Here is a 23,823-nt window from a genome sequence, read left to right on the forward strand (position 1 = left end):
ATAGCTAAGATATGGAACCAACCCATATGCCCCTCAGTAGATGAATGGACCGCTTCCAATTCTGAAGTGATAAATTAGTAGTAAAGTCCTGCTAAAAACTCCTGATAGACTGCCATGAAACCTGATGCTCAGATCTCAGCCTTCTACAGGTTTTTAAGTGACCTGTATCAGGCTCTTTCCTGTTAGTGATACTGTGTTGATGGCAATTTTGCTTGTTTGTCCTTTACTTTGATGCCTACTGGAGGTCTACGATTAACCATGGATACTACTCTATAGTATTCCATTTAGAAGGGATTCATTCCCTAAATGAAGCTGAGAAAAATTCTTGCTTTTATTGATTTGTAATGAGAACCTCATGTGTAAGGAAATTTTAGAGATTGGGAGAACAGAAACTTTGTTATTCATTTATCCTATTTGTTTTCTTTTGATTTTGACAGACAGCATTGTGTGACAGCAAAAGTGCACGTGACTAAAGAGCATGCAGCTGCATCCAGATCATCACTGGTACTGACAAACCCAAGCATTTTAGGGTACACATGCCCACAGTACCAATGCACATATGCAGTAGCAGGATTTCCAGCACTAACAGACTCACTTACCCCAGGATACGCATGCACAGTGTCAGGAGACTAGTGTATAGATAACACTTATGCCGGAACAGGCCTGCCCAAGCTAAGGCACCAAGTGCTTCAGAGCAAAATTCCCACGCTTGCACTTTAAGTTTCCGGCCCTGAATTGAAGGCCCATGCTAGGATTTCAATCTTCAGTACCTGAATTCAAAGCTCAGGCTGTGGATTCAAGCCCTATTCTTAGAGTTCAAGATCTAGGGCAACATTACAAGTACCACCTCATGAGTTCAATCTCTAGGCTATGAGTTCCACTTCCATGTTCTGAGTTTAAGGCTAGACCATGAGGTCAATTCCCAGATCCTGAGGTCGAAGCCCAGGCTGAGTTCATGTCCCTGGCTTTGTTAATATCCCTGGCCCCATGTTCAACTTGCACACTGTGAGTTCAAGGCCTTGACCCTGAGAAAAAGGTCCAAGGATCAGTTCAAATTCCAGTTTGTGTGTTCAAGGCCCAGCATGCAAGTTCCAGTCCCAAGCCTGACTCCCAAGTTCCAAGTACAACTTCCAGGCAGAATTCATGTCCCATGTTGTATTAACACCCCTGACCCCATCTTCAAATTGAACACTATGAGTTGAAGGCCCAACTATGAATACAAGATCCAGGACCCCAGTTCAAGTCCCAGGTTGTGAGTTCAAGGTCCTGCCTGTGAGTATCAACCCCAAGCCTGAGTTCAACTCCCAAGATCCGAGTTCAAATTCCAAGTCCCAATTTCAAGGCCCCAAATTAAATTCCAGGAACATGACTTTAAGACCTAGGCTGCAAATTCAAGTCCCAGGCTGATAGTTAGAGGCCCAAGCCTCAACTTCAATGCTCATGATTCAAATTAATTTCCAGGTGCTGAGTTAAAGGCTTTGTCCCTGAATTCAAGGACCAGGCCTAAAGTTCAAGGTTCTGGTCTTGAGTTAAAATTGAAGCCTGGGAATTCAAGTCCTAGGCACTGAGTTCAAAGCTCAGGCCCTGAGTTCAATTCCCATGCTGAAAGTTCAAGTCCTAGTCCTAAATGCAAAAGCAGGCAAAGGTGAAGTTCTAGGCCCCAAGTTCAATGCTCAGGCTGGGAATGTACTTCCCAGACTTGAAGTCATGGCCTAGGCCTTGACTTCAAGGCTTAGGGTAAAAGTTTTAGTCCCTTGCCCTGAGCTGAAAGGTTTGGCTACAATCCAAGTCCCAGGCCCTGATTTCAAGGCCTGAGCACAAGTTCAAGGCTGTGAGTTTAAGTCCCAAGTCCCCTCTTACTTCTGTAATTCAAGATCCAGGGCCCTAGTTCAAATACCACATTTTAAGTTGGAAGCCTAGGCTATTAATTCAAGGTTTACTGTGTGAATTCAATGCCCAGGCTATATTATCATGCCCACACTATATGTTCAAGATCCAGGCCCCAGTTCAAGGCCCAGGAGCTCAGTTGGAAAACCAGTTTTGAATGCTAAACCAAGCCCTTGAGTTCAAGTCCCAAGTCATGAGTAAAAATCCCTGGTGCCAAATTAAAGTTATAGTCTTGGAGTTCAACACCACGGCCTCAATTTGAATTCCCATCCAGAAGTGCAAGGTTCAGAGGTCCAGTTCAAATATAAGGCTATGTGTTCTAGTATCAAGCTGTGAGTTCAAAACCCCAGCCAAGAGTTTCTGGTCAAAATATGAGTTCAAGTCGTAGGACCCCAGTTCATGTCCTAGATCCTGAGTTTAAGGCCCAGGGCTGTGATTTCGATTTCTGGGAGGTCAATTCAAGATCCAGGCCCTACTTTCAAGGTCCATCTTGAGTTCAAGGGACAGGCCATTGGCTCAAGGCCCAGGTAATAAGCTCTGGTCCTACCTTGATCCCCAGCCATGAGTTCAAGTCCCAGGACTGCAATTCAAGGACTAATCCCCAACTTAAATGTGCAAGCCTCATATTTAAGGCCTATTTGTTATTTCTTCTGCCCATACAGCATAATACATTCTATGGCCCATATACCCACAATTCATCAATATTTATGTATTATTATTTTCTTCACTTCTTCATTTCTCTATTTTCCTAATGAGAGCTATGAAAGAGTTGAAAATGCTTCCCTTGGTAAACAAACAGGCTGAATCTTTTGTGCTTTAGGAAAATTCACATGGTCATAAATGGGGCCTGCTGAACGAAAATAATAACACATCAAAAAATAACTATTACTGGTGCAAATTTACTAAAGCGAATTGATTAAGGTTAAGTTTGAATGTTGTTTATAAATAAACCTTTCATGTTCGTTCTGACACATTGTGACATAAATTTGACCATATTGTAAAGATAGATTCTGTCTCAGAATGACAGTGTCAATTTATATTGATAAACAAGAATGACAATTATCATTATGTTTATTGGAAAGTAGTTTCAAAACAAGACATTTTCAGAACATATTCAACTTATGCCAAAACATTCTTTTGCTTTACTTTATGTGCTTCAACTATCCATATAACTTTTTAATTAAAATCTTTCTTTTTTTTTTTTTTTTTTAATTGTATTTTATTTTATTTGAGAACATACTGTACAGAGGGGCAACAATTACATGGGCAGGATAATGCATACATTTCTTACCAAGCATTGCAGCCTCCTCCTTTGTTTACCCTTCACTTCCCTTCCCCGCCTCCCCCCTCCCCCCACCCAATTTTACCCCCCTCCCCCCACCCATTTATACCCCCCTCCCCCCCCACACCGAAATTGTAAAGCTGGTTTTGACATGACATTTTGTACTTCTCATTGTTGCAACAGGTCCACCTGAATCCTTAAACGACTTGTTTGTCCCCATCTCCTCCACATTTTATACTAACATCAAATATAGTGAAAGCGGGGGTTACACTGTGGGGGAGGGACATACAAAGCAACAAAGAAATAATCTTATAAATGCATTAGAAACACATGCATGAAAGAAGCGAAAACATTAAAATACATATTTAAGGTTTCATTTTCCTAACATCACATTATCTGGCCTTTTCCGCTTGACTCATACCTATACTAGATATTGCAAATAAGGGAAACCATGGGACCTATGCTTCTTTGGGCCTGGCTTACTTCACTTAATATAATTTTTTCCAAACCTTTCCATTTCCTAACAAATGGGGAAATGTCATTCTTTCTGATGGAGGCATAGAATTCCATTGTGTATATATACCACATTTTCTTGATCCATTCATCTACTGAGGGGCATCTGGGTTGATTCCATATCTTAGCTATGGTAAATAATGCTGCAATAAACATAGTTGTGCTGGTAGCTTTAGTGTGGTCTTGTTTGTAAACATTTGGGTAAATGCCCAAAAGTGGGATTGCTGGATCATAGGGGAGATCTATGTGAAGTCTTTTGAGGAACCTCCATACTGCTTTCCAAAGTGGTTGAACAAGTTTACATTCCCACCAACAATGAAGTAAGGTTCCTTTCAGTCCACATCCCCTCCAGCATCTGTTGTTATTAGAGTTCTTGATTTTTGCTGTTCTAACTGGAGTGAGGTGATATCTCAATGTTGTTTTGATTTGCATTTCTTTTATGGCTAGGGATGTTGAACATTTCTTCATGTGTCTATTGGCCATCCTTCTTTCTTCTTCAGAGAAGCTTCTCTTTAAGTCTTTCGCCCACTTATTTATTGGGCAGTTGTTTCTTTGAGGATTTGTTGTTGGGTGGTTTAATTTTTTGAGTTCCAAGTATATTTTAGATATGAGACCCTTGTCCGTTGTATGGCTAGTAAAGATCTTCTCCCAATCGGTGGGCTTTCTATTGATCTTGCCAGCTATGTCATTTGCCCTGCAGAAGCTCTGCAACCTTATGCAATCCCATTTGTCCAACCTTTCTTTGATTTGTTGTGCTTCCGGGTCTCTATTCAGAAAATTTCGACCTGAGCCAAGGAGACCTAGGGTTTCTCCTATTCCATCCTGTAATGTTTTCAGAGTGTCTGCTTTGAGTTCAAGGTCTTTGATCCATTTGGAGTTGATTCTGGTGCAGGGTGATATATAAGGATCTAGCTTTAGTTTTCTACATGTAGTTAACCAATTTTGCCAGCACCATTTACTGAAGAGGCTGTCTTTCTTCCATTCTATTGTTTTAGCTTCCTTATCGAAGATTAGATGGCTATAGGTCTGTAGGTTCATTTCTGGGTTTTCAATTCTATTCCATTGGTCCTGAGGTCTGTTCTTATGCCAATACCAAGCTGTTTTGATTACTATGGCTTTATAGTAGAGTTTGAAATTTGGTATTGATATTCCTCCAGCAGTGTTCTTTCCGTTGAGGAGCGTTTTTGCTATTCGGGGTCTTTTATTGTTCCATATGAATTTTTGGAGGCAGTACTCAGAGGAAAGTTTATAGCTCTGAGCTCCTACATCAACAAATTGGAGAGATCGGAAACTAACAATTTAATGACACATCTAAACCTCCTTGAAAAAGAGCAGCAAGATAAACCCCAATCCAGTAGACGGAAAGAAATAATCAAAATTAAATCAGAATTAAATGAATTAGAATCCAAAAAAACTATAGAAAGAATCAACAAAACAAAGAGTTGGTTCTTCGAAAAACTTAACAAAATTGACAGACCCTTAGCAAATCTTATCAGAAAAAGGAGAGAGCACACCCAAATTAATAAACTCAGAGATGAGAATGGAAACATCACCACGGAAACAACCAAGATTCAGAACATTATAAGGGAATACTTCTCAAAACTTTATGCTAATAAGTTTGAGAACTTGACAGAAATGGACCTTTTCCTAGCAAATATTGACATGCCAAAACTAAACCAAGATGAGTTAAACCAGCTTAACAGGCCCATATCAAGCATTGAAATAGAAACAGCAATAAGAGACCTCCCAGCTAAGAAAAGTCCAGGACCAGATGGTTTTACAGCGGAATTTTACAAGGCCTTCAAAGCAGAGCTCACACCAATACTCCTCCAACTCTTCAATGAAATTGAAAGAGAAAGCTCACTACCGAACACATTCTATGAAGCCATCATAACCCTCATCCCAAAACCAGGCAGGGACTCATCAAAGAAAGAAAACTATAGACCCATTTCTTTGATGAACATTGATGCAAAACTTCTCAACAAAATTTTGGCCAATCGACTTCAACAATTCATCCAAAAAATCATACACCATGATCAAACAGGATTCATTTCAGGGATGCAAAGCTGGTTCAATATACGCAAATCAATTAATATTATTCATCACATAAACAGGAGCAAGAATAAGAACCACATGGTTATCTCAATAGATGCAGAAAAAGCATTTGACAAGATCCAACACCCCTTTATGATGAAGGTTCTGGAAAAATTAGGAATCCATGGAACATTCCTCAATACAATAAAGGCTGTATATGACAAACCTACAGCCAGCATTATACTCAATGGTGAAAAACTAAAGCCATTTCCTCTTAACTCAGGAACAAGACAAGGATGCCCACTCTCTCCACTTCTCTTCAATCTAGTATTAGAATGCCTAGCTACAGCAATAAGGCAAGATGCAGACATAAAGGGGATCCAAATAGGGAAAGAAGAAATAAAACTTTCCCTCTTTGCAGATGACATGATCTTGTATTTAAAGAATCCCATAGACTCCACTCCCAAACTACTCAAGCTGATTCAAAACTTTGGCAAAGTAGCAGGTTATAAAATTAACCCCCAAAAATCAATGGCTTTTCTATATGCCAACAATGAGAAATGTGTGGCTGAAATTAGGAAAGCAACTCCATTTGTAATAGCCCCACAAAAAATAAAATACTTAGGAATTAACTTAACCAAAGAAGTGAAGGACCTCTATGATGAAAACTTTAAAATCTTGAAAAAGGAAATCAACACAGAACTTAAAAAATGGCAAAACCTCCCATGCTCCTGGATTGGCAAGATTAACATCGTGAAAATGGCAATACTTCCCAAGGCTATCTACAAATTCAACGCGATACCTATCAAAATTCCACCCTCATTCTTCAAGGAAATAGAGGAGGCAATCCAAAAATTCATATGGAACAATAAAATCTTTCTTTCATATTCACGTAAAATACAAATATAATGATCTAAGATTTCTGCAAGCAACTACTTCCAAATGTAAAATAAAACACCAAAAAAGAGACAAGTTCCCAGAATATTTTTCTCATATATACACACATACATATATTTATACAAATATAACAGTTAGTATATAACCCAAAGCAAAAACATTGTGAAAGTATTTGGAAATTTTGGAATATAACTTTAGTTATATTTAGTTAGTTTAGTTTGTAGAATTTTCACTTAAAGCCTTGGTTTACAGGCTCATACAGAACACATGAAATTAAGTTACATATTATTAAACATAGTTATTATTCAGTGATCTAAAAAGTAACTTTTAATGACATATAGCAGGTGTTCCATTGTATATGTCACTCTTCTAGTATTAGGTAGATTCCTTAGCTATATTTTTCATTAATACCAGTAATTTTATTTAAAAATCTCCTACCAAGTGTTTTGGGGTTAATATTCAGAAAACTTTGAAAGTATAAAGACTTAAGGATATTGGTAATATGTAGTCCTCAGTGTCAAGTTCCTTCATGTAATATCTAGTGTATCTGAACAAAGTACTGGAAATATATGTAGTTGGTATGAAAATGATAAGGAAAGGAAAATGTGGGTTTTCAAATCTCCATGTTTGTATTTGCTGTTTTGTGACCCTGAAGAACTGAAGAATTTAAATATTGCTATATGTAGAACAACAGAACCTGGCTTGAGATAATACTAACAAAAGCATGAAGGGAGAAAAGTATTACAAAACCATGATTTGACTTTGAATGGAGAATCAGGCAACATCCCTAAGCAAAAACAAAAACATGGACACTTAGGTACTGATAAACGAAAGGATGGTATGTCAGTGCTTGATATCTCATGAAGCAGAGCAGAAGGCGTCTCTCAATTAGATAGAAATGACTCCCATCAGATGGCGTCTCAGGAGCAAAGATGAGGTTTTGTTTCTATTGTGGATGTGTTCATCATTCTTGTGATAGGAGAAATCGGGCTGATGGAAGAATCAGGCTCTCCATGCTTCCAGCCCATCATGGGCTTCTCTCAAATCAATCAAAATATAAGAAAACATCCAACTTTTGCTTAGGCTTCAATGAAGTACAATTCATTTCAACTGTATTAAAATTCAGTACTTTCATTTGTAGATGGATTCCTCACTGTTATTGACCTGCATTCTGATCCACATTCTAATTCCTTCTACTAAACCAGTGTTTTTTTCTCTGTCTCCATTAGTGTAGGCTACTGCATACAAGATACTTTTCTTAAAACCATTTTCAATGAAACTAGGATAGATAAATTTAGAAACACCATTTTCATAGGGGAGCTCTATGTGGAGTCTTTTGAGGAACCTCCATACTAGTTTCCTAAGTGGATGAACAAGTTTACACTCCCACCAACAATGAAGTAAGGTTCCCGTCTGTCCACATACCATCTAGCATCGGTTGTTATTAGAGTTCTTGATTTTTGTCATTCTAACTGTTGTGAGGTGCTATCTTAATGTTGTTTGATTTGCATTTCTTTTATGGCTAGGAATGTTGAGCATTTCTTCATGTGTCTATTGGACATCCTTCTTTCTTCTTCAGAGAAGTTTCTCTTTAAGTCTTTAGCCCACTTATTTATTGGGCAGTTGTTTCTTTAAGGATTTGTTGTTGGGGGATTTAAATCTTTGAGTTCCAGGTTTATTTTAGATCTGAGACCCGTGTCTGTTGTATGCCTAGTGAAGATCTTCTCCCAATCCATAGGCTTTCTATTGATCTTGCTAGTTATGTCCTTTGCAATGAAGAAGCTCTGCCACTGCATGCAATCCCATTTGTCCAACACTTTCTTTGATTTGTTGTGTTTCAAGGTCTCAATTAAGAAAATTTCGGCCTGTGCCAAGGAGCCCTAGTGTTTCTCCTATTCAATCCTGTAATGTTTTCAGTGTTTGCTTTGACTCCGAGGTCTTTGATCCATTTGGCCTTGATTCTGGTGCAGAGTGATTTATAAGGATCTAGTTTTAGTTTTCTACAAATAGTTAACCATTTTTGCCAGAACCATTTACTGAAGAGGCTGTCTTTCTTCCATTCAAATTTTTTAGCTGTCTTATCGAAGATTAGATGGTTATAGGTCTGTAGGTTCATTTCTGGGTTTTCAATTTTATTCCATTGGTCCTGAGGTCTGTTCTTGTGCCAGTACCAAGCTGTTTTGATTACTATGGCTTTATAGTAGAGTTTGAAATTTGGTATTGATATTCCTCCATCAGCGTTCTTTCAGTTACAAGACCACACTAAAGCTACCAGTACATCTATGTTTATTGTAGCATCATTTACTATAGCTAAGATATGGAACCAACCCCTCAGTAGATGAATGGATCAAGAAAATGTGATATATATACACAATGGAATTCTATGCCTCCATCCGAAAGAATGACATTGCCCCATTTGTTAGGAAATGGAAAGACTTGGAAAAAATTATATTAATATTAATTGAAGTAAGCCAAGCCCAAAGAAACATAGGTCCCATGGTTTCCCTCATTTGCAATAGTGTATGTATGAGTCAAGCAGAAAAGGTCAGATAAGGTGATGTTATGAAAATGAACCCTAAGATATGCATTTAAATATTTTTTTTCTTTTATGCATTGGTTTCTAACGCATTTACATGATTAATTCTTTGTTGCTTTTTATGTCCCTCGCCCACAGTATCACCCCTGCTTTCACTGGATTTCATGTATATATCATTTGTGGAGGGGAAGGGGAAAAACAAGTCGTTTAAATAAGGATACGGTGGACCCATTGCAACAATGAGAAGTACAAGTAAAAGTACAAGTTCGAAAATGAACTTTACAACTTTTGTTGGGGGTTGAGGGCAGGATTGGGTGGGAGGCTTGGAAGGGATGGGAAGGGGAAACAAAGGAGGAGGCTACAATGCTTGATAAGAAACGTACTCATTATCTTGCCCATATGATTGTAACCCCTCTGTACAGTATTTTCACAATAAAAAAAAATATATATATATGAGAAACATCATTTTCAGTTAAAGAAATAGTGATAAATTTAGAACGACATTTCAAATAACAAAGCACAAGGCACAAATTGAGTAGTCTTCAACTGTTTTTCTTCATAAAAGTAGCCTACTGATAGCTACAATTACTAATCATTAGTAAACGTAGTTGGTAAAATATAATTGAATAAGACAGTGTGACTCATGATGAAACAGAAAAAAAATCACTGAACTTGTATTCTAGTCAGTGACATTCAAGGATTTATGAATATTTGCAATTTGTTCTAAGGACATCGTGGCCAAACGTGAACACAGGATAAGTAAAAATGAAACTGTTCAATGAACTGTTTTCTTCATGGCAATATTATAGTCGGAATTGTAAGGAACAATCTCAAAAATTATCCTAAAATGGATTCTCACAAATCTCAGTGTTCTGAGGTAAACAGCTCTGAATTGATTGATTATAGGGAAATTACAGTCCCTCTAAAATTGAGGAGTTTATACCATTCTCAATTGCTATAATGGATTTAATTACTTTTCCAGGTAATTCATGCCTGGACAGCAGCCTAACACAGAATCAGAAAATGTAAACATTAATAGTTACTCTACTCACCACAGACTTCCATTTTCCTGACATGAACACTTATGGACATGCATGGAAATGTATAGAAAATTATTTGTTTCTCAGTTGGTTTTCGCCACTGTTTGGATGGGTAGAATTACTCAATCCCTTTATATTCTCATTTTTTTTCCATTTTATTAGGCCATGTGGTACGTTTCTCCTTATATTGATTGCTTGATCCTTCTACAGTCTATACTATCTGATATGAACAAACAATCCTTAGGGTTACCCATAGACACTCTTTTCCAGGATTTCAGGTAAGTATTATTTTTTAATCAATTCTAAGATTTGTACTCATGTAAACTTTCTGCTGATTGCAGCCAATATTTTACATTAGTCAATGGAAATATACTGATGACTAATTATGTACATCACCAGAAACAACCTGTCTTCAAAACCACCATATCTGGCGATCACATTCTGATTTCAAATATCTAACCTATAACCTAACTATAATGTTCCAATTTCTTTCACAAAGTAAAGCTTCATAAATTATGCTTGAAGAATCAGTGCAATTAGCAACAGGACTGTTTCCAATGTATTATTTATTCTGAAAACAAATTTTAATTTCAGAAAAATGATATACAAAATATGGGTTTGTATGATGATACAGGCTTGTATGATAAATGAAATATTTTATATGGAAAACAAGTAGTTATTAGTGCTTCAACCCATGTGTAAAATTGTTAAAATCTGTATGAACTTTGGTAGCAATGAATTCTAGCCCATCAGTACTTTCAAAATGTATAGGTAATGGAGTAGTGTTTATCCTAATTGTACATTAGAAGACTGTAATTCTTTAGGGACTCCAGTAAGAAATAATGATCTAAATATTTTTTTGTGAAAAATTGAAATCAACATTAATGAAAATATGTCAAAATGCATGATTTTGCAATATTCAAACACACTGCATGAGGTTGTAATTGGAAAAGTAGTAATTTTATCTCACTATACTTGAACAGTATCTACTCAATATTTCCTAAGAAAAGTTTTATTCCTTCTTGATGTGACTGGTATGGTAAGTTTCAAAGTCCTATTAGTGTCCCTTCTGTTAATATTTATTTGGATTATCCCTTCCAAATGAACAACACAAAACTGATCATTTATTTGCAATTATTTGCCTATGACAATGGTAATTTTATCAGAAAAGCTCAAAAGTGACATAGATTGATAGATTATAGATAGGTAGATACACGGATAAATGTATAGATATGTAATTAATAGAAATTTTATTTCTATATAAAGTGATGTTACATGAAATGAACCACAAGATATGGACAGAAGATTTTTCTCTTGGTTCCTCTTGATTTTAATATACTATATGATTATTTTCTTTCTATTTTATGTTCTTCCTCCTTTGGTATATTCCGGTTCACACTATTTGATTTTGGTACATATTTTGTATATAATCTTGCTTAATTTGGAAGGGGAAGGAGAATAATACAATCCTGAAACAAGAACAGAGGAAGACTCATTAGAATAACGATACTTAGAGGACACTACGGTGGAAATGAACTTTACTGCCTTGGGGTGGCAAAGGAGTAGTGGAGATGGAGGAGGGAAATTATCGTAGGAGAAAACAAAGGAGGGGGTAACAGTGCTCCACAAGATATGTACCCATTACTGATGTGACTGTAACTCCTCTGTATAGCATCTTTTCAAAAAATTTTTTTGATCAAATAGGGTAAAAAAACTACCAACAGCAAATGTAAACGAAATGAATATTTCATCCAAATGTCCTATTACTCTGTGTGTAGTAGAGGTAGTTTTATCACATGTGACAAATATTGCATTGTGAGATTTTTGCTCTTTTGAGTTCTCAAATGAAAACAGCATTTTCTGAAAGGTATTTAAAATATGAGCAGGATGTAATGTTATTTGACATGAAACTGTATTATTCCCTAAATGGTAAGTCAAAAAATCTGTGTGAAAGAATGACAATCTTTTTTCTGTTCTCAAGGGTGGAATTCGATTGGCTTAGTCAGAAAAGTGAAAAGCAATTAAACAAATTGAAATATAATGTTTACCTCATATTTATTGATATTCAGAATGACTTAATCCCCCAAAAATTTCTTGTCAAATACATTCCAAATTGAAATAAGACAACAAACGTCATGAAATAAGGATACATCATGGTTTGGACATAAAAGCATCCTAAAGCAAAAAGCAAAAAGAAAACAAAACGAAACGAAATAAAAAAAATAAAAATTCTGCAATGTCCAACCAAGAGACAGGATAGTTGATCAACTTTATTATAAATAGTAATTCATTCAAGTGACAAGAAAATGAGAGGAAGTAACTTAGAATTAGAGTTAAAGTGGGATTCATACATGGCTAAACAATTTTCTCAGCAACTTGGCTTTGTATTATAATTTTGGAGGGTGGTGTGTGTGTGTGTGTGTGTGTGTGTGTGTGTGTGTGTGCATGTGTGTTTCAATGTGTGTGTGTGTTTAGGTGTAACTTGCTAATAGTTGTAACATGCTGTGGAATAATTCCTAAAATTTATGAATTTCACCGTATCAACAAATACTAAAATTTTACATATTGCAGGGTTCAATGGAGTTTTTGACAAATTACATTCTTAAAATATTAAGCAAGTGTTCTTTATTTATCTAGCTCCTTGAATGGGAGTAACTACTGCAATCTAAAGAGTTCATACTACATTAATCAATTTACTCAGTGATACCTGTGATAGAATGATTCTTTCAAAACTATGGTAGTAGTAGATTTTTGTCTAAAAGTTTTTTTTGAAAGTGATCATTCCAATGTCAGTGTAAATATCTGTGTTTGGAGCATACATATCCTTATTAAATTTCTGGACAATATATGATTTTGTAAAATTTTTTGGTACTAAAATTACTGAATTGGAGTATATTACTTGCTAGTATCAACACCATATTTATATATTTTATTTTTTAAAACAATTATTGTGAAAATAACGTACAGAGGGGTTACAATTACATTAGAAAGGTAATGAGTACATTTCATATCAAGCATTGTTGCCTCCTCCTTTGTTTACCCATTCCATCCTTTCCCATCTTCTCCCCCTAGCTCCACTTGGCCTCCATCCACCATCTCCCTCCCCGTGGAAAACTTGTAAAATTCATTTTCAATATAACATCTTGTACAGCTCATTGTTGCAATGGGACCACGTGTAATCCTATGTAAACAACTTGTTTTTTTTCCCTTTCCCTTCGCAATTTATACCAACATCAAATACAGTGAAAACAGGGGCAATACCATGGGAGATGGACATACAGTGTAATAAAGAAGGCTCTTATAAATATATCAGACACAATAGCAAGAACGAAATTTAGAGAGAGGTCCTATAATTGTATGATAGAAACAATACTGGAATTCAGAGTGTAATGTCTTAGCATGTGAATCAAACCCAGATAACACAACCTGAGAGTGAACTTTTAGGAAGACAACTGATATTGAGAAAAGCTCTGAATATGAGTAATATTTAGAACTGAGAGTAAGATGAAAAATGTAAATAGTTAACAAAGAGATTAAAAACTGATGTGGGCACATTAAGGTATCTGCTACTTATCTAAGGATAAGTGGACTGACCAAAGACAGACTGAAGACCTTCAATCAAATACACATTTTACTTGCAGCGGTCAATTCCCGTGTCTCCTCTATATGGGACCCCAATTATTGTTCCCATTCATAATTTAACATTCTTCTTCAGCAATGCAGCCTATGTCAATTGCAATGCTCCTTTCTGGTCCAAAGATCTAAGGGAAGATTTCATTTCTGAGTGCTATAATTTTCAAAATAAATTTCACTGGAATTCCCTTAGGATTCAATAGAAGGGTGCTGCTAGTGTTTTTAACCCCTAACTCATCTGAACTATGATCATACTGTTTATACCTACAAAGAACTGCTTTATATCACTCTTGTTTCAAGAATTTGTTTGTTCTAGAGAATTATTGTTTCCTAAAAATATTCTCCCCCCCCGAAAAGATAAATGGATTTTTATATTTCAGCTTCTAAAACAGTGTGAGTCCTTAATGAAGTTATCCAGCAAAGCTGGATAACACCCTTGAGAACAGAAAAAAGATTGTCATTCTTTCACACAGATTTTTTTTACTTACCATTTAGGGAATAATACAGTTTCATGTCAAATAACATTACATCCTGCTCATATTTTAAGTACCTTTCAGGAAATGCTGTTTTCATTTGAGAACTCAAAAGAGCAACAATCTCAAAATGCAATAATTGTCACATGTGATAAAACTACCTCTACTTCACACAGAGTAATAAGACATTTGGATGAAATATTCATTTCGTTTACATTTGCTGTTGGTAGTTTTTTTACGCTATTTAATCAAAAATTTTTTTTGAAAAGATGCTATACAGAGGAGTTACAGTCACATCAGTAATGGGTACATATCTTGTGGAGCACTGTTACTCCTCCTTTGTTTTCTTAAATAAAATTACTGGTATTAATGAAAAATATAGCTAAGGAATTTACCTAATACTTGAAGAGTGACATATAAAATGGACCACCTGCTATATGTCATTAAAAGTGTTACTTTTTAGATGACTGAATAATAACCATTTTTAATGATATGTAACTTAATTTCATGTGTTCTGCATGAGCCTGTAAACCGAGGCTTTAAGTGAAAATTCTACAAACTAAACTAACTAAATATAATTAAGTTATATTCCAAAAATTTCCAAATACTTTCACAATGTTTTTGCTTTGTGTTATATACTAACTGTAATATTTGTATAAATATATGTATGTGTGTATATATGAGAAAAATATTCTGGGAACTTGTCTCTTTTTTGGTGTTTTATTTTACATTTGGAAGTAGTTGCTTGCAGAAATCTTAGATCATTTTATTTGTATTTTACGTGAATATGAACGAAAGATTTTAATTAAAAAGTTATATAGAAAGTTGAAGCACATAAAGTAAAGCAAAAGAATGTTTTGGCATAAGTTAAAATATGTTCTGAAAATGTCTTGTTTTGAAACTACTTTCTAATAAACATAATGATAATTGTCATTTTTATTTATCAATATAAATTGACACTGTCATTCTGAGACAGAATCTATCTTTACAATATGGTCAAATTTATGTCACAATGTGTCAGAACGAACATGAAAGGTTTATTTATAAACAACATTCAAACTTAACCTTAATCAATTCGCTTTAGTAAACTTGCACCAGTAATAGTTATTTTTTGATGTGTTATTATTTTCGTTCAGCAGGCCCCATTTATGACCATGTGAATTTTCCTAAAGCACAAAAGATTCAGCCTGTTTGTTTACCAAGGGAAGCATTTTCAACTCTTTCATAGCTCTCATTAGGAAAATAGAGAAATGAAGAAGTGAAGAAAATAATAATACATAAATATTGATGAATTGTGGGTATATGGGCCATAGAATGTATTATGCTGTATGGGCAGAAGAAATAACAAATAGGCCTTAAATATGAGGCTTGCACATTTAAGTTGGGGATTAGTACTTGAATTGCAGTCCTGGGACTTGAACTCATGGCTGGGGATCAAGGTAGGACCAGAGCTTATTACCTGGGCTTTGAACCAATGGCCTGTCCCTTGAACTCAAGATGGACCTTGAAAGTAGGGACTGGGTCTTGAATTGACCTCCCAGAAATCGAAATCACAGCCCTGGGCCTTAAACTCAGGATCTAGGACATGAACTGGGGTCCTACGACTTGAACTCATATTTTGACCAGAAACTCTTGGCTGGGGTTTTGAACTCACAGCTTGATACTAGAACACATAGCCTTATATTTGAACTGGACCTCTGAACCTTGCACTTCTGGATGGGAATTCAAATTGAGGCCGTGGTGTTGAACTCCAAGACTATAACTTTAATTTGGCACCAGGGATTTTTACTCATGACTTGGGACTTGAACTCAAGGGCTTGGTTTAGCATTCAAAACTGGTTTTCCAACTGAGCTCCTGGGCCTTGAACTGGGGCCTGGATCTTGAACATATAGTGTGGGCATGATAATATAGCCTGGGCATTGAATTCACACAGTAAACCTTGAATTAATAGCCTAGGCTTCCAACTTAAAATGTGGTATTTGAACTAGGGCCCTGGATCTTGAATTACAGAAGTAAGAGGGGACTTGGGACTTAAACTCACAGCCTTGAACTTGTGCTCAGGCCTTGAAATCAGGGCCTGGGACTTGGATTGTAGCCAAATCTTTCAGCTCAGGGCAAGGGACTAAAACTTTTACCCTAAGCCTTGAAGTCAAGGCCTAGGCCATGACTTCAAGTCTGGGAAGTACATTCCCAGCCTGAGCATTGAACTTGGGGCCTAGAACTTCACCTTTCCCTGCTTTTGCATTTAGGACTAGGACTTGAACTTTCAGCATGGGAATTGAACTCAGGGCCTGAGCTTTGAACTCAGTGCCTAGGACTTGAATTCCCAGGCTTCAATTTTAACTCAAGACCAGAACCTTGAACTTAGGCCTGGTCCTTGAATTCAGGGACAAACCCTTTAACTCAGCTCCTGGAAATTAATTTGAATCATGAGCATTGAAGTTGAGGCTTGGGCCTCTAACTATCAGCCTGGGACTTGAATTTGCAGCCTAGGTCTTAAAGTCATGTTCCTGGAATTTAATTTGGGGCCTTGAAATTGGGACTTGGAATTTGAACTCGGATCTTGGGAGTTGAACTCAGGCTTGGGGTTGATACTCACAGGCAGGGCCTTGAACTCACAACCTGGGACTTGAACTGGGGTCCTGGATCTTGTATTCATAGTTGGGCCTTCAACTCATAGTGTTCAATTTGAAGATGGGGTCAGGGGTGTTAATACAACATGGGACATGAATTCTGCCTGGAAGTTGTACTTGGAACTTGGGAGTCAGGCTTGGGACTGGAACTTGCATGCTGGGCCTTGAACACACAAACTGGAATTTGAACTGATCCTTGGACCTTTTACTCAGTGTCAAGGCCTTGAACTCACAGTGTGCAAGTTGAACATGGGGCCAGGGATATTAACAAAGCCAGGGACATGAACTCAGCCTGGGCTTCGACCTCAGGATCTGGGAATTGACCTCATGGTCTAGCCTTAAACTCAGAACATGGAAGTGGAACTCATAGCCTAGAGATTGAACTCACGAGGTGGTACTTGAAATGTTGCCCTAGATCTTGAACTCTAAGAATAGGGCTTGAATCCACAGCCTGAGCTTTGAATTCAGGGACTGAAGATTGAAATCATAGCGTGGGCCTTCAATTCAGGGCCTGAAACTTAAAGTGCAAACGTGGGAATTTTGCTCTGAAGCACTTGGTGCCTTAGCTTTGGCAGGCCTGCTCCGGCATAAGTGTTATCTATACATTAGGCTCCTGACACTGTGCATGCGTATCCTGGGGTAAGTGAGTCTGTTAGTGCTGGAAATCCTGCTACTGCATATGTGCATTGGTACTGTGGGCATGTGTACCCTAAAATGCTTGGGTTTGTCAGTACCAGTGATGATCTGGATGCAGCTGAATGCTCTTTAGTCACGTGCACTTTTGCTGTCACACAAAGCTGTCTGTCAAAATCAAAAGAAAACAAATAGGATAAATGAATAACAAAGTTTCTGTTCTCCCAATCTCTAAAATTTCCTTACACATGAGGTTCTCATTACAAATCAATAAAAGCAAGAATTTTTCTCAGCTTCATTTAGGGAATGAATCCCTTCTAAATGGAATACTATAGAGTAGTATCCATGGTTAATCGTAGACCTCCAGTAGGCATCAAAGTAAAGGACAAACAAGCAAAATTGCCATCAACACAGTATCACTAACAGGAAAGAGCCTGATACAGGTCACTTAAAAACCTGTAGAAGGCTGAGATCTGAGCATCAGGTTTCATGGCAGTCTATCAGGAGTTTTTAGCAGGACTTTACTACTAATTTATCACTTCAGAATTGGAAGCGGTCCATTCATCTACTGAGGGGCATATGGGTTGGTTCCATATCTTAGCTATAGTAAATAATGCTGCAATAAACATAGTTGTGCTGATAGCTTTAGTGTGGTCTTGTTTGTAAACATTTGGGTAAATGCCCAAAAGTGGGATTGCTGAGTCATACTGCTTTCCAAAGTGGTTGAACAAGTTTACGTTCCCAGCAACAATGAAGTAAGGTTCACTTCTGTCCACATCCTCTCCAGCATCTGTTGTTAGAATTCTTGATATTTGCCATTCTAACTGGAGTGAGGTGGTATCTCAATGTTGTTTTGATTTGCATTTCTTTTATGGCTAGGGATGTTGAGCATTTCTTCATGTGTCTATTGGCCATCCTTCTTTCTTCTTCATAGAAGTTTCTCTTTAAGTCTATAGCCCACTTACTTATTGGGCAGTTGTTTCTTTGAGGATTTGTTGTTGGGGGATTTAATTTTTTGAGTTCCAATTATATTTTAGTTATGAGACCCGGATCAAGAAAACGTGGTATATATACACAATGGAATTCTATGCCTCCATCAGGAAGAATGGCAATGCCACATTTGTTAGGAAATGGAAGAACTTGGAAAAAATTATATTAAGTGAAGTAAGCCAGGCCCAAAAAATCATAGGTCCCATGGTTTTCCTTATTTGCAATATGTAGTATATGTACGAGTCAAGCAGGAAAGGTCAGATAATGTGATGTTAGGAAAGTGATCCCTTAGATATGTATTTTAATGTTTTTTCTTTCATGCATTTGTTTCTAATGCATTTATAAGATTATCTCTTTGTTGCTTTGTATGTCCCTCCCCCACAGTATAACCCCTGCTTTCACTATATTTGATGTCAGTATAACTTGTGGAGGAGATGGGGAAAAACAAGTTGTTTAAGGATACAGGTGGACCTGTTGCAACAATAAGAAGTACAAGTTGTCATGTCGAAAACAAGCTTTACAACGTTGGTTTGCGGGGGGTAGGAGGGGGAGAATTGGATGGGGTTAGGGGGAGAGGCTGGGAAGGGATATGAAGGGTAAACAAAGGAGGAGGCTGCAATGCTTGATAAGAAATATACGCATTATCCTGCCCATGTAATTGTAACCCCTCTGTACAGTGTTTTCACAAAATAATAATAAAAAAAAGAATTGGAAGTGGTATTGTTGCTCAGTTGGTATATCATTAGCCTTAATGTGAAGAACTCTGAGCTTGCATCCATGCACAGAGTTCAAGCCCAATGACCAGCACCACCAACAACCAGAGAAAGAAATGTAAAGCAATATTCATCAATAATGTCCCATACTCACAGTAATTCCAAAATCTTTTTTTTCCCTGAAATAATGGCCTTTTCATTTTTATTCACTCTCAATTTGACCATTTTGCATTTCCTCATTGAAGCTCGGAGAATAATGCTTGATGTGGCAGTGATATTTCCCTGACTTCCTCAGTTGCTAGAAAACTTACAGTGACTCCATAGTAATATGAATCCTGTTTCCTTATGCTTATATATCTTATGCAATCATATTTTTTTCTGGCTTCTAAAAAGTGGATGATACTAGAGAATCAGAGAATTGATGAGATAATCTGTATCAATATTGCAGAGCATGTTACTTGATGATTTGTCTCTTAAAGTTTTAATACCTTATCTTTGTCATTATACATATGTGAGCCGATTTGTTACTTGTCAGATATATTTGTTACTTGTCCATTTGTGTGTGTGAGTGTGTGTGTGTGTGTGTGTTGTCACAATTTTTCCCCACTCTGTTTCAGTACCCATAAAGTGAAGCAAGGCAAATTAAATTTAAAAGTGGAATTTAAATATGAAGTGATTTTGCACGCCTACAGTTCTTGATTTTATTCAATCATGATAAACCTTAATCATAGTTTATCTGACATATTTTTCTTATATTTCTTCCTTGGTAATGAAAATTGAAACCATGATAGCACTATTGGATTCAATCTCTTCCCCTGGGCTTAATCCTAGTCAAGTATTTCAAATGTTGGTATACCTCTGGCATAGAATTCCCTATGTCTTACATATTTGAGAAAATAATCAACAAAAAATGATAAAGTTAATGGCAATCTTTCCAATGTTCATAGCAAAAACCAATATTTCCGTTTTCATACTGGCAGGAGACATGCATATGTTTCTTACATACTAATAATTTTCTGTCCTGTTGAACGTATTTACCTGATAATACTTTACGATGTGATTGTCACTTTACAATGAAATTTGTTTTATCTACATATAAGAATGAAAAAAAGTTTATTGTTCTGAGAAATGACACATCGCTTTTAATTGTACTTGAAGGTATTTGCATGGTATCCCTTCTTATTTTACTTGCCTAACATTAAGCATGATCTTTGTTAGGATACAGCTCATGAAATATCACTTTCTGCTTGTTTTTATGCATTCCTTCACAAATATTGAAATGGAGATCAAAAAGACATAAGAGATATTGGAAGGGCCCTGAGTTCAAATGACCATTGCAAAAGCCTATCTGATATGTATCAGAAGAAGCCAGTTGCAAAATTGAGAATTTGGGAAAACATTCATTATGGCTAGTGGGTATTATACATCAGTAAGTATTTCGCAGTTTCACACAATTTCAAATATGTGGATGAATTATTTCTTCTTTCAGCTTTTATCAAGAAATGTTCTACGAAATACAGGTAATACACTCTGGGCATGGAAAATTATAAGAACTGCAACTTTACATCTCTTTTTTGTTGATTTACTATGTAATAAACACCTATATTGTCTTGCTCTTACTCAGAATAGTTTATCAAAACCATAGGAGGTTTAGCATTATATGAGAACATGATATAATTTTATCTTCAAAATCCTTAAATTTCTGACAACAGTTTTATATGAACAGGTATGATATCATACCTCCATGTCATTTCTAAGGGACATATTTTATATGTTACACAGCGTAAAATGTTCCCTAGCTATAGATACCTTTATTAAGATACACACACACTCACATACATACACACAAACACACACACACACACACACACACACACACACACACACACACACACACACATTTTCAAGTAAGTACTTCATTCTTTGCTGCATTCATTTCATTAATGAGGAAAGGATTCTGCTCTTCAGTCACAATGTTTCAGAGGCTGAAATGTTACAATCAAGTTATTTCCGGGGGAGAGATGAAGGAGCAGCTGGGAATATGTGTAGAATAGAGAATAATTACTTCCCTACAACAAAGAAACCTTCGAAATAAATAAGTTTTTCTATATAGATATAAACACTATGATCCTAGTTCACATGAGTTGGAGGTGAAGAAAATACCACCGGCACCCTTCCAATGAATTTTATGATGAAAATCATAGTACTCAGAAGTGGAATTTTCCCTTTTATCGGGCCAGAAGGGGGCATTTCACTTGACATACAGTGGCTTGCTGATGAAGGACCTGAGATCATGAAAAGGAAATTTATTATGTCAAAACAACAATACTTAGCAGTACACATAGAGGCGAAAGTGGATGTGACCAGTGCAAATAACATGTCCATTTGGTGGAAGGGCTTCCTGCTACCTTTGTTGTGTCTACTTACCTTTCACATACACTTTAATGTACCCACATCAATGATTAATCTTCCCAAGTGTACCCATTTATGTTATTCATTTTACTCTTGGATCTAAACGGTACACATTTTCAGAGCTTTTCTGAACTTCAACTATTGTCCCCTAGAAGTTCATTCTCACATCCTATTTACTAGTTTTGATTGAAAGACTAGGCCACTATACTCTGAAATGTAGTATTGATTCTATCATGGAATTATAGCAGCAATACCTGAATTTCTATCCCGATTTTCTGTGAGTTCCCAAATTTAAGCTTTAATCTTTGCTGGGAAGCTCTTTACAAATATTTCCTAGCAGTTATTTAATGTAGGCAGATAAATATCAGATTATACTTTGTAAAAATGATATTATCGGCAACCTGAACTTTCCTATAACTATAAATTTTCAGTACCTTCCTGAGCATTTGCAGGCATAATTAAAACTGTTATCCATAATGAAGAAATATTCTACCAAATTTAGCAAAATATACAATTGAAAACAATTTTTTTGAAAATTTGTATAGGTCATCTTCATATTTCTGTAAATTTGGCTGCTTAAATCATATGCTATATACCAATAACACTGGATTAATTGAGCAAATATTACTAAATGTTAAGGTCAACATGTATACTGAAGAAATATTGGCAAATATTCATATCTAAAATAGTATTTTAAAAAAATAGTAAATATTTTTATTCACTATTCCCTGAGATAACATTTCTATTTTCTTCATGTGAACATAGTTTCTAAATATGAACCTAGAGGAGACATAGCATGGCCGTTGATTTGAGGGAAAGAGGAAAGCATTAAACATCTTCTGCAGTAGTCAATCCTACTAGGCTTGTAACAACTCTGGAACAGGAGTACAGAAGGCAAAAACGTTTTCGGACAATCATGTTGGAAATAAAGTGGAAAATAAAAAAAAGGTATGACACAAGAAACCATAATGAAGAAAAAATCAATTAGGGTTGATAATGACTGAGGATTCACAATCACTCAATTTATGAAAAACTACTTTATCATCCATAACCAAATAGACATTGGCAATTCTGGAAAAGGAAGCAAATTTCATGTATAAACCTGATATGAGAAACAACTCCCCAAATAATCTTGTGTTAACAAATGTTGGAAAATGAGTGGCATTTTAGATTACCTGTACAATTTTTTGAATGGAGTTATTTATACTTTCAATTCATTTACTTCATGGGAATAGGTAATGATTAACTGGACGTTCTCCAATAGGATCATCAGTTCATGCAGTTAATAGGAATTATACTCGCATGTATTCTCTTTAGGTATATGTGTTATGTAGATCTGACCTAACAATAACAACAATATATGAGTGGATACAAAATCACCAGCTACTTTTTTAATTTTTATTTTTTATTGTGAAAATACTGTACAGAGGGGTTACAATTACATGGGCAAAATAATGTGTACATTTCTTATCAAGCATTGAAGCCTCCTCCTTTGATTCCCCTTCCCATCCCTCCCCAGCCTCCTCTGCCCCCCTCACAATCCTCCCCCCCCACCAAAGTTGTAAAGTTCGTTTTCGACATGACAACTTGTACTTCTCAATGTTGCAATCGGTCTACCTCTATTCTTATTTAAATGAATTGTTTTTTCCCTTCCCCTCCACAAATTATACTGACATCAAATACAATGAAAGCAGGGGTAATACTGTGGGGAAGGGACATACAAAACAACAAAGAAATAATCTTACAAATGCTTTAGAAACAAATGCATGAAAGAAAAAAAAAAACATTTGCATACATATCTTAAGGTTCATTATCCTAACATCACATTATCTGACCTTTTCTGCTTGACTCGTAAATATACTAAATATTTCAAAAAAGGGAAACCATGGGACCTATGTTTCTTTGGGCTTGGCTTACTTCACTTAATATAATTTTTTCCAAGTCTTTCAATTTCCTAAAAAAATGTGGCAATGTCATTCTTTCTGATGGAAGCATAGAATTCCATTGTGTATATATACCACATTTTCTTGATCCATTCATCTACTGAGGGCCATCGGGGTTGGTTCCATATCTTAGCTATAGTAAATAATGCTGCAATAAACATAGTTTGTGCTGGTAGCTGTAGTGTAGTCTTATTTGTAAACAT

This window comes from Dipodomys merriami, unplaced genomic scaffold (assembly GCF_024711535.1).
Source record: "Dipodomys merriami isolate MVZ:Mamm:240054 unplaced genomic scaffold, mDipMer1.0.p SCAF_18, whole genome shotgun sequence".
NCBI lineage: Eukaryota > Metazoa > Chordata > Mammalia > Rodentia > Heteromyidae > Dipodomys > Dipodomys merriami.